The sequence below is a fragment of the Puma concolor genome, chromosome A3 (genome assembly GCF_028749965.1).
Source record: "Puma concolor isolate L17-30 chromosome A3, mPumCon1.1.hap2, whole genome shotgun sequence".
Taxonomy (NCBI): domain Eukaryota; kingdom Metazoa; phylum Chordata; class Mammalia; order Carnivora; family Felidae; genus Puma; species Puma concolor.
Genome location: NC_141669.1, coordinates 61,533,336 through 61,546,959, shown reverse-complemented (window position 1 = coordinate 61,546,959; position 13,624 = coordinate 61,533,336).

Below are 13,624 nucleotides of genomic sequence, written 5' to 3'. Positions count from 1 at the left end.
CTGCATCTGGTGGTCAAAATGGGGTCACTATTGGTCAGCAGGGCCCTCAGGCAAGAACTAGAGCATGAGTCCAAGCGAAAAGGAAAGGACGAGCTGGAATCCTTGTCTCTCACCATCTGTATCTAGTCAAGATAGCCTTCAGAGAGCAAGCCTCACTTCCACCACATATTTCTTTCCTTCCCTCCCCTCCCATGCCCTCCCCTCTTTTCTTTCTTTCTTTCTTTCTTTCTTTCTTTCTTTCTTAGTGTTTACTTACTTTTGAGAGAGAGAGTGGGGGAGGGGCAGGGAGACGGAGACACAGAATCTGAAGCAGGCTCCAGGCTCTGAGCTGTCAGCACAGAGCCCGACGCAGGGCTTGAATTCACGAGCTGTGAGATCACGACCTGAGCCGAAGTTGGACACTCAACAGACTGAACCACCCAGGCGCCCCTCTTTCTTTCTATTTTTAAGTGGTCTCCACAGGTAACCTGGGGCTTGAACTCACAACCCCAAAATCAAGAATCTTAAGCTCCACCCACTGAGCCAACCACGAGTTCCTCCACCACCCGTTTCTCACCAAATCTTTTTTGGACGATTTCAACCCAGAACCATTCATGTAAGGGTGATGGGTACTTTTTAGACAATCAACCCTTAATATATTCCAAAGGAAGATAATTTCTAAGGACTCATTAGAAATTCCCCTCTACTCCAAAATGATATTTCACAGCAAAGTCAGATGCTCAACCACATACCATCTGTGTGATTTGGGGTAAGTCATTTAATTGTGTCCATTTCCTAATCTATAAATGGGGAAAAGAATAGAATCCATGTGTGAGAGGACTTGTGAGAATTGAGATAATACATGTAAAACAACTTTGCGTGATAATTAGTATATTGTAAGCACTCAGTAAATGAGAACTTTTATTCATGTTAGAAAATATGCACATAATGAATAAATATGTAAATATGACCCATGATTGTAAGAGATTTCACCACCTAGCATTTTGATACATGGACTTCCTCTGCATTTTGGACAATGGAATTCTGGTGCAATCCCACTCATGTGTAGAAAGAATGGTGCTTCAGATGTCATCTAAGCTAGGTTTTTTTCATGTCCTTTTCTTTAAACTGCACTCCATAGTAAATTTACATCAAGATCTAGAACCAGAGTGAGCATATAATTTATTGCCCTAAACCAGGACTCTTTTAAATCTTTTTTTTTCTTTTTTAATTTTTTTTTTTTTTTTTTTGAGAGACAGAGAGAGAGAACACGAGTAAGGGAAGGGCAGAGAGAGGGAGAGAGAGACAGAGGATATGAACCAGAAACTTTTAGACTGAAAGAGAACACTATTAAAAATTACCCTGGGGGCACCTGAGTGGCTCAGTAGGTTAAATGTCTGACTCTTGATCTCGGTTCAGGTCATGATCTCACGGTTTGTGGGATCAAGTCCCGCATCAGGTTCTGTGCTGACAAGTGAAGAGCCTGCTTGGGCTTCTCTCTCTCTCTCTCTCTCTCTGCCCCTCCCCTGCTCACATTCTCTCTCAAAAATAAACATTTTAAAAATATAATAAAATAAAAAATAAAATCACCCTGTATTAATAGGCATAAATCAGGACTTTCACAGGCCAACCAGGACATGTAGTTATCATCCCACACATCTTACACACACACACACACACACACACACACACACACACAATCTATACATAATTGAAACAAAATTTTTAAGAGCTATTTATCCTTACTATGTGCAATGCAGCTCCTATCTTCTATTTTATTTTAATAATTAGTCACTTAAATAACACCAAAAGCACAAACAACAAGAGCAAAAGTCCACAAGTGGAACTATATCAAACTTAAAATCTTCTACACAACAAAAGAAACAATCAACAAAATGAAAAGACAACCTACTGAATGGGAGAAAATGTTTGTAAAGCGTACACGGCATAAAAGGTTAATATTCAAAATAAAGAACTCATGCAACTTAATAACAACACTACAAAATCTGATTTAAAAATAGGCAGAGAGAGGCACCTGGCTGGCTCAGTCAACAGAGCATGCGACTCTTGATCTCTCAGTTGTAAGTTCGAGCCCCATGTTGGGTGTAGAGCTTGTTTATAAATAAAATCTAGAAAAAAAATAGGCAAAGAAATTAAATATTTTTTTTTTCAAAGAAGACCTCCAGGTGGCCAACAGGTACATGTAAAGATGCTCAGCATCTCCAGTCATCAGGGAAATGTAAATCAAAACCATAGTGAGATATCACCTCATACCTATTAGAATGGATAGCATAAGAAGACGAGATAACAAATGTTAGCAAAGATGTGGAGAAAAGGGAACCCTTGTATACTGTTGATAGGAATGTAACTGGGTTCAGCCACTATTGAAAACAATATGGAGGCTCCTCAAAGAATTTAAAAAATGGAATTACCATATGATACAGCAAATCAGCTTCTAGGTATATACCCAAAGGAAATGAAAAGTTTCCCAGGTATATTGCAGCATTATTAACAATAGCCAAGATACGGAAACAACCTAAGCATCTGTCAGTGGATGAATAGATAAAGACATGGTATATACATACAATGGAATATTATTCAGCCTTGAGAAAGGAGATCCTGCCATTGCAGCATGTGGATGAACCTTATAGACATTATGCTAAGTGAGATAAGTCAGACAGAGAAAGACATACTGTATGATATAACTTATATGTGGAATCTAAAAGAGCCAAACTCATAAAAACAGAGTAAAACTAATTGCCATGGGCTGAGAGGTATGGGAATAGGAGAGATGTTTCAGAGTACAAAATTGCATCCGTTGGTAAATAAGTACTATAGATCTAATGTACATTAGAATGAATACAGACAACACCCCCATGTTGTACACTTAAAATTTACACAATGTTAGGGGTACCTGGGTGGATCAGTTGGTTGAGCATCCGACCTCAGCTTGGGTCATGATCTCAAGGTTTGTGAGTTCCAGCCCAGCATCAGGCTCAGTGCTATCAGCTCAGAGCCTGCTTCGGATCCTCTGTCCCTCTTTGTCTCTGCTCCTCCCCAACCTCAAATATAAATAAAACATTTTAAAAAGCTTTAAAATTATACAATGTTATATGTCAAATAATAAAAAATTAAAAAATTAGTAATTAAAAAATATTAAATTGATTTCACAACATTCTAATGGGCTGCAAACTAGTGTTTTAGAAAACATTGATAAGGCAACACCCTCATGTTACAAATAAACTGTTAGTTTCCTCGTTTTTCAAAATTTTGTAAAGTATTTCAATACAGACAATAACATAAATACCATTTTATCAACCACTCTTCTATTAAGTTCTTTATCCATATTTGCTTTATTTTTTTAAATGAAATAAAACATCTATCTCCCTATTCCATTAGCCCTTCTCCCTCCCACCTCCCCCAAGTAATCATAATCTCTTATCTAAATTCAGCATTTTCCCTTACCCACACATGTCTTTATATTATTAATCCAAAGGATTGTATTAAAAATATATAGCACAATGTGTTTTATTTTTCAAGTTTTATGTAGATGGCATACCTTACATGTTTTGCAAATTGGTTTTTTCACTCAACATATTATTTATTTATTTATTTATTTATTTATTTATTCATTTATTTATGAAGTTTATTTATTTATTTTGAGAGGTGGGGTGGGGCCAGAGAGAGGGGGAGAGAATCCCAAGCAGGTGCAGAGCCTGACATGGGGCTCAATCTCATGAACCATAAAATCATGACCTCAGCCAAAATCAAGAGTCAGACACCTAACTGACTGAGACACCCAGGTGCCCCTATCTTTTTAATTTAAGTTGTACGTGGGGCTTGAACTCAGGAGCCTGAGATCAAGAGTCCCATGCTCTACCCACTGAGCAACCCAGGTGACCCATCCTCACTCAACATATTTTTTAAATTTATGCTTATTGACTGATGTAGCTTAGTTCATTCTATTTTAATTTTTTAAACAAATATTATTATATTTTTAAGTTTATTATTTTTTTTTAGTAATCTCTACACCCAGACTGAGGTTTGAACCCACAACCTCAAGATCAAGAGTCCTATGCTCTTTTTTAAATTTTTTTTTTTTTTTACATTTATTTATTTTTGATAGGGAGAGAGAGACAGAGCACAAGTGGGGGAGGGGCAGAGAGAGAAGGAGACACAGACTCTGAAGCAGGCTCCAGGCTCTGAGCTGTCAGCACAGAGCCCAACATGGGGCTCAAACTCACAAACCACAAGATCATGACCTGAACCGAAGTCAGACGCTTAACCGACTGAGCCACTCAGGTGCCCCAAGAGTCCTATGCTCTTCTGACTGAGCCAGCCAGGCACCCCTTTTTAACACATATTTTTTAAAAAATTATTTTGATTTTTTTGATGTTTTTATTTATTTTTGAGACAGAGAGAAAGCACGAGCTGGGGAGGGGCAGAGAGAGAGTGGGACAGGAACCGAAGCAGGCTCTGTGCTGTCAGTGCAGAGCCTGATAAAGGGCTCCAACTCACGAACCGTGCGATCATGACCTGAGCCAAAGTCAGATGCTTGGCCGACTGAGCCACCCACGTGCTCTTAAACAAAATTATTTTGAGTAAACTCTACTCCAACATGAGGCTGGAACTCACCACCCTGAGATTAGGAGTCACACACTCTACCAAATGAGCCCAGCCAGGTGTCCCTGACCCATTCATTTTAACTCATGTATGGTGTCCCTGTATATGAATATATCACAATTTGTCCATTCCCCTGTTGGACATTTAGTTTATTCCAGTTCTTGCTATTAGAAACAATGGTGAAATGAAAATTCTTGTTCATGTCTCCTTGGATATGTGTGCAGAAGAATCTCGGGAATATATACCTATAATTGGAATTGCTGGATTGAGGATATATACCCATTCGGCTTTTCTAGGTATTGCTAAATTGCCCTCCAAAGTGGATTCACTACTTCATACTCTCCACAGCAAACACAACACTTTCTGTTTCTTCTCATCCTCACCAAACTTGGTCTTACCAGACTTTTTTAATCTCTTTGTGAAACGCTATCTCATTGTTTATTTATTTTTTAAAGCTTATTTATTTTTTTACTAATCTCTACACCCATCGTGGGGTTCAAACTCACAACCCAAAGATCAAGAATCACACAGTCCACCAACTGAGCCAGCTAGGCACCCGAGCCACAGATCATTGTTAAAAGACTTTATGCCATCACTTTCAGACAGATCTGACATCAAAGCACTATTGTAACATTGTATTTGTATTCCTGTTAGATGTTAACTCAGAATAGTCCTCCTCTCTCGGACTGTATTGTGCCTAGGTAACAATGGTGTAAAGTGTACATGGGGCCAGAAGGTCTGGATTTGCATCCTAGCTGCTCTGTCACTCCTTAATTCTGTCACCACAGGCAAGTGGAAACCTGATCTGCCTAGTGGGATTGCCGACTGGAAGGTGAGGAGTCACGCTCTGCCTCCTTCTTTTCACTTCTGTGTTCCCAGACACATCATGACACTCTGCTTTGGGTCATTTACTCTTGCTGTTTTCTCCTCCTGTTTGCCCTTTCTGTCTTCTTCATGAAAAGCTGACTTCTTGGTGGTACTTTTTAAGGCTATTCAAAATAATGTTCCCTGCCTTCCCCAACATAGCCAGTCACTTCTGAGTCAGGCGCCCCTCCTTCATGCCCCATAGCAGCTTGTGCCTGCCCCTATCATAGCACTTAGCACTTTAATATTTATCTGGGCCCTAGCTACTTTACTCATTGTTGCAACTGCAGGACCCAGCATATAATTAGTCTGTACACATTTGTAGAATTGAAGAACATTTACTCACCAAGCATTTTCCTGAACTTGACCTCCTCAGGAATCTCGGGGGCTCATATTGCTGCCATAGCGGTCTGGCCATGACCATAAGGCCACCAACCCACTTTTGGGTTGCAGAGAATGACAGCAAACTTGCAGTTCGTTAGATAAGTTTAGAAGATAACATGAGACTGTGAATTCACTTGTGATGTGTGGACGCTATTAGCTATTCAACTGATTTGAAAGATCCCAGACAAATTGCAATAACAGCAAAGAAGCATATGAAGATGAAAATGTGCAATTTGAAAATACAGCAGAGTCAAATGGATAAAGCACTAAATGGAAGTAAGGTAATTTGTAGTTTTTATCAGACTCACTTCTGTCTTTGAAAATTCTCAAAACATCCCAGTCAACAAGCCACTTTATTTATTTTTACATGTTTATTTTTGAGGGGGAGGGAGTGGAAGAGAGAGGGGAGGACAGAGGATCTGAAGCAGGCTCTGCAGTGACAGTAGTGAGCCTGATGTGGGGCTCAAGCTCACAAACTGAGATATGACCTGAGCCGAAGTCGGTCGCTTAACCCACTGAGCTACCCAGGCATCCCTCAAAAAGCCACCTTAAAAAAAAAAAGAGATGGATCCCTGGCTGCCTCAGTTGTGGAGTGTGTGACCCTTGATCTCGGGGTTGTGCGTTCAGGCCGACATTGGGTGTAGAGACCTTTTAAAACCAAAATCTTGGGGTGCCTGGGTGGGTCAGTTGGTTGAGCATCCAACTCTCAGTTTCGGTTCAAGTCATGATCCCAGGGTCACGGGATTGATCCCAGAGTCAGGCTCTGTGCTAAGTGCTTGAGATTCTCTTTCTCTCTCCCTCTACCCACCCCTCCCCATGGGGACTCTCTCTCTCTCTCTCTCAAGTAAAATAAATGAAAATAAAAGACAGAAGAGAGAGAGAGAGCACTCTCTCAAGTGGGGGAGAGAAGGAGACAGAGGATCTGAAGCAGGTTCTGTGCTGACAGCAGCAAGCCTAATGTGGCGCTCAAACCCATGAACCATGAGATCATGACCCAAGCAGAAATCAGACACTTAAGGGACTGAGCCACCCAGGCACCTAAAAGAAATAAAATCATCTTTTTTTTTTTTTAATGTTTTATTTATTTTTGAAAAACAGAGAGAGACAGAGCATGAGCGGGGGAGGGGCAGAGAGAGATGGAGACACAGAATCCAAAACAGGATCCAGGCTCTGAGCACAGAGCCTGACACGGGGCTCGAACTCACGGACCATGAGATCGTGACCTGAGCCGAAGTCGGACGCTTAACCAACTGAGCCACCCAGGTGTGCTATGAAATTATTTTCCTAATTACCAAGTCTTTGGTTGATTTTGAGAAATTCTCATGTTATTTTTTGTTTGATACAATTGTTACTTAGATAAATGTAGCCCTGCAATGGTTTAACACAGGGAATAGTCAGACTCTTCCAAAAACTTCCTCCTTCAATCAAGAGTCAATGATATAGTTTCAAGACGTAGACAATTTATAGCTCAGCTTCTACGGAATTATATTAAAAAATACTTTGAGGGGCACCTGAGTGGCTCAGTCGGTTCAGCGTCTGACTTCAGCTCAGACCGTGATCTCACGCGTCAGGCTCTGTGCTGACAGCTCAGAGCCTGGAAACTGCTTCGGATTCTTTCCCTCTTTCTCTGATCCTCTCTCACTCCTCTGTCTCTCAAAAATAAATAAATAAATGTTAAAAAAAAAAAAAAGAAAAGAAAAGAAAAAAATGCTTTGAAAATGTTCAAACTGGGGTACCTGGCTGGCTCAGTTGGTAGAGCACATGATTCTTGATCCCATGCTGAGTATAGAGATTACTTAAAAATGAAAAACCGTAGGGTCACCTGGGTGGCTCAGTCAGTTAAACGTCCAACTTCAGCTCAGTCATGATCTAATGGTTCGTGGGTTCAAGCCCCACGTTGGGCTCACGGCTGTCAGCACAGAGCCCACTTCAGATTCTCTGTTCCCCACTCTCTCTATGCCCCTCCCCTGTTTGTACTCTTTCAAAAATAAAAAAGAAATGTTTTAATCTTTATAATACTGAAATCTATGTATAATAGTTTTACTATCAACTAAGTCAAAAAGTCATTTATTAGAATCCCATAACTAATTACTTAGCTTAATGTTATTGATTCTTGTTCACCTTCAATCCCCAACACATCATAATTATAATTTGGCCAAGATTGAAAGAATTTGAAATTTCATTGTATTTTTCATTTCACTTTAATGATCAAACAACAACGCATGTTCATATAATTTCTTGGATAATTTAATTTTCATAGAATCGAGTATTTGTTTTATATTTCATATTTCTTCATTTCTGTAACATCTTTTACTTGTCTTTTATAGTTTCCTTTCTTTAATTTTATGTATTTAATCATTTTTACCAATTATTGGATTAACATGTCAGCCTTAATAACCAAAACTAGCTTCCAGTGAAGCTGGGGGGAAAAAAAATCACATCTGTTAGAATACTGTTTATTAGAGTCAAATCTTTTTTTTATTATTATTAGAGCCAAATCTTTAAAGAAAATTTCATTTTCCAAAGGTTTACTTCAATTTCATAATTTCTATTAAACCAAATATACAAGGCTTGACTCGATGTCTGAACAGCCTTTTAAGGTTTTGCAGCATAGGATGTCATCCAGGTCCAAATATTCTTCTGATATGTCTTATTTCAATTCCCTGCTTTTCTTTTCTAAGATTTTATTTTTACATATTAAAAAAAATTAGGTGTATTTATTTTGAGAGAGAGAAAGAGAGACAGAGAGAGAGAGAGAGGGCAGAGTGAGAGAGGGAAAGGATCCCAAGCAGGCTCCAAGCCTGCACAGAGCCTGATGCAGGGCTTGAGCTCACAAACCACAAGATCATAACCTGAGCTGAAACCAAGAGTCAGATGCTTAACCGACTAAGCCACCCAGATGCCCCTTAATTTTATTTTTAAGCAATCTCTACATCCAATGAGGGGCTCGAACTCACAGCTCCGAGATCAAGGATCTCAAGTTCCACTGACTGAGCCAGCCAGGCACCACAATTCCCTGCTTTTCAACCATATAATTTAATTCTCCTTGATTATTTTATATATGGTATAAAATCAAACATTCAACACTATTTAAAGTGATTTATTTTAGGGGCTCCTGGCTGGCTCAGTTGGTTAAGTGTCCAACTCTTGATCTTGGCTCAGGTCATGATCTCTCTTCCTCTCTCTGCCCCTACCCCACTCACATGTGCACTCTCTCAAAATGAATCAATAAAGTTAAAAAAAAAGTGATTTATTTGATTTACATCTTTTATTACATCATCCAGAGATAGGTGAATACAGTGAATTAGTGCCAAATTAAAATATCTAAAAAGTCTTCTAAACTTTTGGCTGAAAATCCAGATTGTCTAACACTGGCCTGTTCTGTGTAAAATTCAATCAGAATTTTATGTAAAGTTTCTCAATGAACTCATTTTTACTACAGCAACAGCAAAATTCAATATTATTTTAGATGTTTCTAGTATTTTCATAAGATCAATAATAACCTTAAATTATCTTAAAGCTTTGCTTTGAACTTCAATAAATAATTTTATATATTGTTTCTCCATTTTTTAAGGTAAATAATTACAATGCTTTAACTTTTTTTATTTCATTAAAATTTTTTCTTTTAATGTTTCATTATTTTTGAGAGAGAGACAGAGTATGAGAGGGGCAGAGAGAGAGGGAGATGCAGAATCCAAAGCAGGTTCCAGGCTCTGAGCTGTGAGCACAGAGCCTGACACCAGGCATGAGCTCACAACTGCAAGATCATGACTTGAGCCAAAGTTGGATGCTTAACCGACTGAGCCACCCAGGCACCCCTGAAGTCTCATCCATAATGATGGAATTTTACCATCTTGATATATGTTTTTCTGTAAGTTTTCCTATAATCTAGACTGTAATGATACACTATATGTACATTCTATTTTTTGGAAGTCTTTGTTAAAAAAATATTTTATATCTATGAGTGTCCAATTTCACTTATCTTAACTATCCAATTAAAAAGTCAATTTGTACGTACTCTAAATATATACATTTAGACATATATTAACAGGGGTGCCTATAGGTGGCTCAGTCGGTTAAACTACTTACTTCAGCCCAGGTCATGATCTCACTATTCATGAGTTTGAGCCCCACATTGGGTTCCTGCTGGCAGCGTAGTGTCCTCTTTGGATCCTCTGTCTCCCTCTTCCTCTCCGCCCCCTCCCCTGCTCACATGCATGCATGGGTGCGCTCACTTGCATGCATTCTTGCTTTCAAAAATAAACATTTAAATATATACAAACATAGGTAAATACACACCTTTTTTGTTGTTTTTATCTATATATTGATTAACCTCTTTGAGGTCATTATTCCTAATGGTTTATTGTACAAGTAGACTGCATGCATAGAAACATGCTTTATATTTTAACTTTTATTGCAGTTTTCAATTAAGGTACAATTAATGTAAATAAAATGCACAGATCAGGTATCATTTTGATTAATTTGAAAGTTGTACAACACCCATATAATCACTTTCTATTATCTTACATTAGTTTTGTCTGTTCATGAATACCATAGTAATGCAATTGTACATATGTAATTCCTTTTTTAAGTTTATTTATTTTGAGAGAGAGAGCAAGCAGGCGAGGGGCAGAGACAGAGGGAGAGAGAGAATTCCAAGGCTCTGCACAGTCAGTTCTACTGATGTAGAACTAGAACTCATGAACCGTGAGATCATGATCTGAGCCAAAACCAAGAGTCAGAGGCTGAACCTGAGCCACCCAGGTGCTCCTGTACATATATACTCCTTAATGTCTGGCTTACTCCGCCTACATATTGTTTTTGAGATGTATCCCTTTTGTTGCATGTATCAGCAGGTTTCTTTCTTTTAAATTGTTGAATAGTATCATGATATTATTTTTTTAAATGTGTTTATTTATTTTTAAAGAGACAGAGATAGCACAAGTGGGGGAGGGGCAGAGTGAGAGATGGGGAGAGAGGAAAAATCCCAAGGAGACTCCGTGCTGCCAGCGTAGAGCCCCACTCAGGGCTTGAACTCACAAAAATGCAAGATTTCATTAGCTGAGCCGAAACCAAGAGACCAACGCTTAACTGACTGTGCCCCCCAGGCACCCCATGATGTTATTATTTTTTAAAGATGTCCCCATTGATGTCTCAGTTGGTTAAACGTCTGAATCTTGACCTTGGCTCAGGTCATGATCTTGAGGTTCGTGAGACTGAGCCCTACATCGGGCTCTGCGCTGAGCATGGAGCCTGCTTAGGATTCTCTCTCCCTCTCTCTGCTCTTCCCCTGCTCATACTCTTTCTTTCTCTCAAAATAAATAAACTTAAAGAAAAAAAAGAATAGTTTGCTCTTAACTGATTGGACATATTGAATAAGGCTGATCTCATTTTGAAGATCTGATCTCAGCAGTGTATGAGACTCAAGACCCAGGGAAAAGGACATTCTGGGTCAGAGACTTGTTAAGGTACCAAGTTCAGAGAATTAATGTTCAAGCTGGATCTCTTATGTACTCCTCCTGTAGTACAAAATATAGTATATCCTAGTTTGCATAAAACTCTAGTCTTGTTCAATAGGCTAAGAAGAGAGACTTAATAATTTAAGTGCATGTTGACCCATAATAGGCTCCAAAGAAATCCTCCTAGGGTGAGAGGACAAAGGAAGATTTTCTTTTTCTTTTCTTTTCGTTTTTTTTTTTTAAGTAATCTCTACACTCAACGTGGGGCTCAAACTCGCAACCCTGAGATCAAGAGTTGCATGCTCTGACAGTCAAGCCAGCGAGGTGCCCTAAAGAAAGTTTTGTAAGTGGATCAAGTGGCTTCCATGTCAGAAGAGAAAAGCCTAGTTTAGTTGGCAAACTCTGAGTAAAAGACACAATTTTCTTGGGTATCCAAACAGAGTAGAGAGAGCAGTGGTACTGTTTGGGCATTAGGTCAGTTACGAGTGCACCACGGAAAGGATTTTGGAATTTTCAAAATCCATTTTTCCAAAAGGCCTTTTTTTGCAATGGAAATAAAAGACTTCCCAAATAAACTTCCCCAACTCTTAGGACCCTTTCCCCTCCAGACTCTGTAAGTTCTTCTTTCCTTTAGGAAGCTTTTGAAGTTTTCATTTGTAAAGTCAGGATATTAGTTTTAATACTCTTTTTACTTATCTTGAAAACGGACACAGCAATTAGTAACGAAGACCAGAAGTAAATACATGGTTTTGTCTGCCACCCTGTAGAGATGGGGCTTTTTTCAAATCATGGTCAGTGAATGACAAAGGCAGCTGTCACTGCCACAGGAGCAATTTCTTTGCATTATCAGTACTTGAATGCTTAGGGAAGATTTTGCCTTTCAAATGGAGTCAACTGCTTTTTTTCCTTTATTTTCACTTAATACTTTTTGAACTTGTGGTAGAGGATGTTAGTTTCTTCAATTCACTCTTCCACCTCCTCTTAATTGTATTTATTTATTTTTAAAAGTGTTTTTATTTTGAGAGAGGGGCAGAGAGAGGGAGACACAGAGAATCCCAAGCAGGCTCCACATTGGCAGTGCAGAGCCCAACATGGGGCTGGAAATCACAAACCGTGAGGTCATGACCTGAGCCGAAAACCCAAGAGTCAGACACTTAACTGAGCCACCCAGACACCCAATCCCCTCCTCTTAAACAGAGTGCCGATTTTATTCAAAACAGCAATGCATCCAAGTTTAAGATTGTATTTCTGAGCTTCTCTTGTTGGGTGGGGTATGGAGATGTACTTGGAAGTGTTCTGGGAGTTTCTGAGACTTGAAGTCTTAAAAGGGGAAGTTTCTTTTTCCCTGTCTAGAATGCAAATGCAGTAGTTGAAATTCCTGCAGCCATATTTGATGTTGGGTATAGAAAAAATTCCTAAATTGCCAGAATTCTGTGATATCATAGTGATATCATAAAGCTTAGCTTCACAAGGTCTATATTATTTAACTCTGGACTTCACTGACACAAGTGGAAAATAAACATTGTCATTGTTATTATTTTTGTTACATGGAGGGGGGAACCACATTAAAATGTTTATTTATAAGAACGTTCTCTTAGGAACCCCTGGATGGCTCAGTCCCTTAAGGTTGAGCATCCAACACTCTTGTTTTGGCTCAGGTCATGATCCTAGGGTTATGGGTTCAAGCCCCATGTGGGCCTCCAAGCTGAGCAGGGAACCTTCTTAAGATTCTCTCTCTCTCTCCCTCTGCCCCTCTCCCCCAACTTGCACACTCTCTCTCTCAAAAAAATATTAAGTTAAAAAATATATATAACAATATGTTGTAATATATCTCTTAAATATACAACAGTGCCACCTTATCTGAGGGGAATATGTCCCAAGATGCCCAGGAGATGCTTGAAATCACAGATAGTATCAAACCCTAGATTTTTCCCTATACATACATACCTATGATAAAGTTCAATTTAAAACTTAGGCACAGGGGGCGCCTGGGTGGCGCAGTCGGTTAAGCGTCCGGCTTCAGCCAGGTCACGATCTGGCGGTCCGTGAGTTCGAGCCCCGCGTCGGGCTCTGGGCTGATGGCTCAGAGCCTGGAGCCTGTTTCCGATTCTGTGTCTCCCTCTCTCTCTGCCCCTCCCCCGTTCATGCTCTGTCTCTCTCTGTCCCAAAAATAAATAAACGTTGAAAAAAAAAAATTTTAAAAACTTAGGCACAGTAAGAGATTGAGAATAAAATTGAACAATTATAATATAAACTTATTCCTTAAAAAAAATTAGTAAATGTGGTCTCTCTCAGATTATCTTACTGTTCTGTAC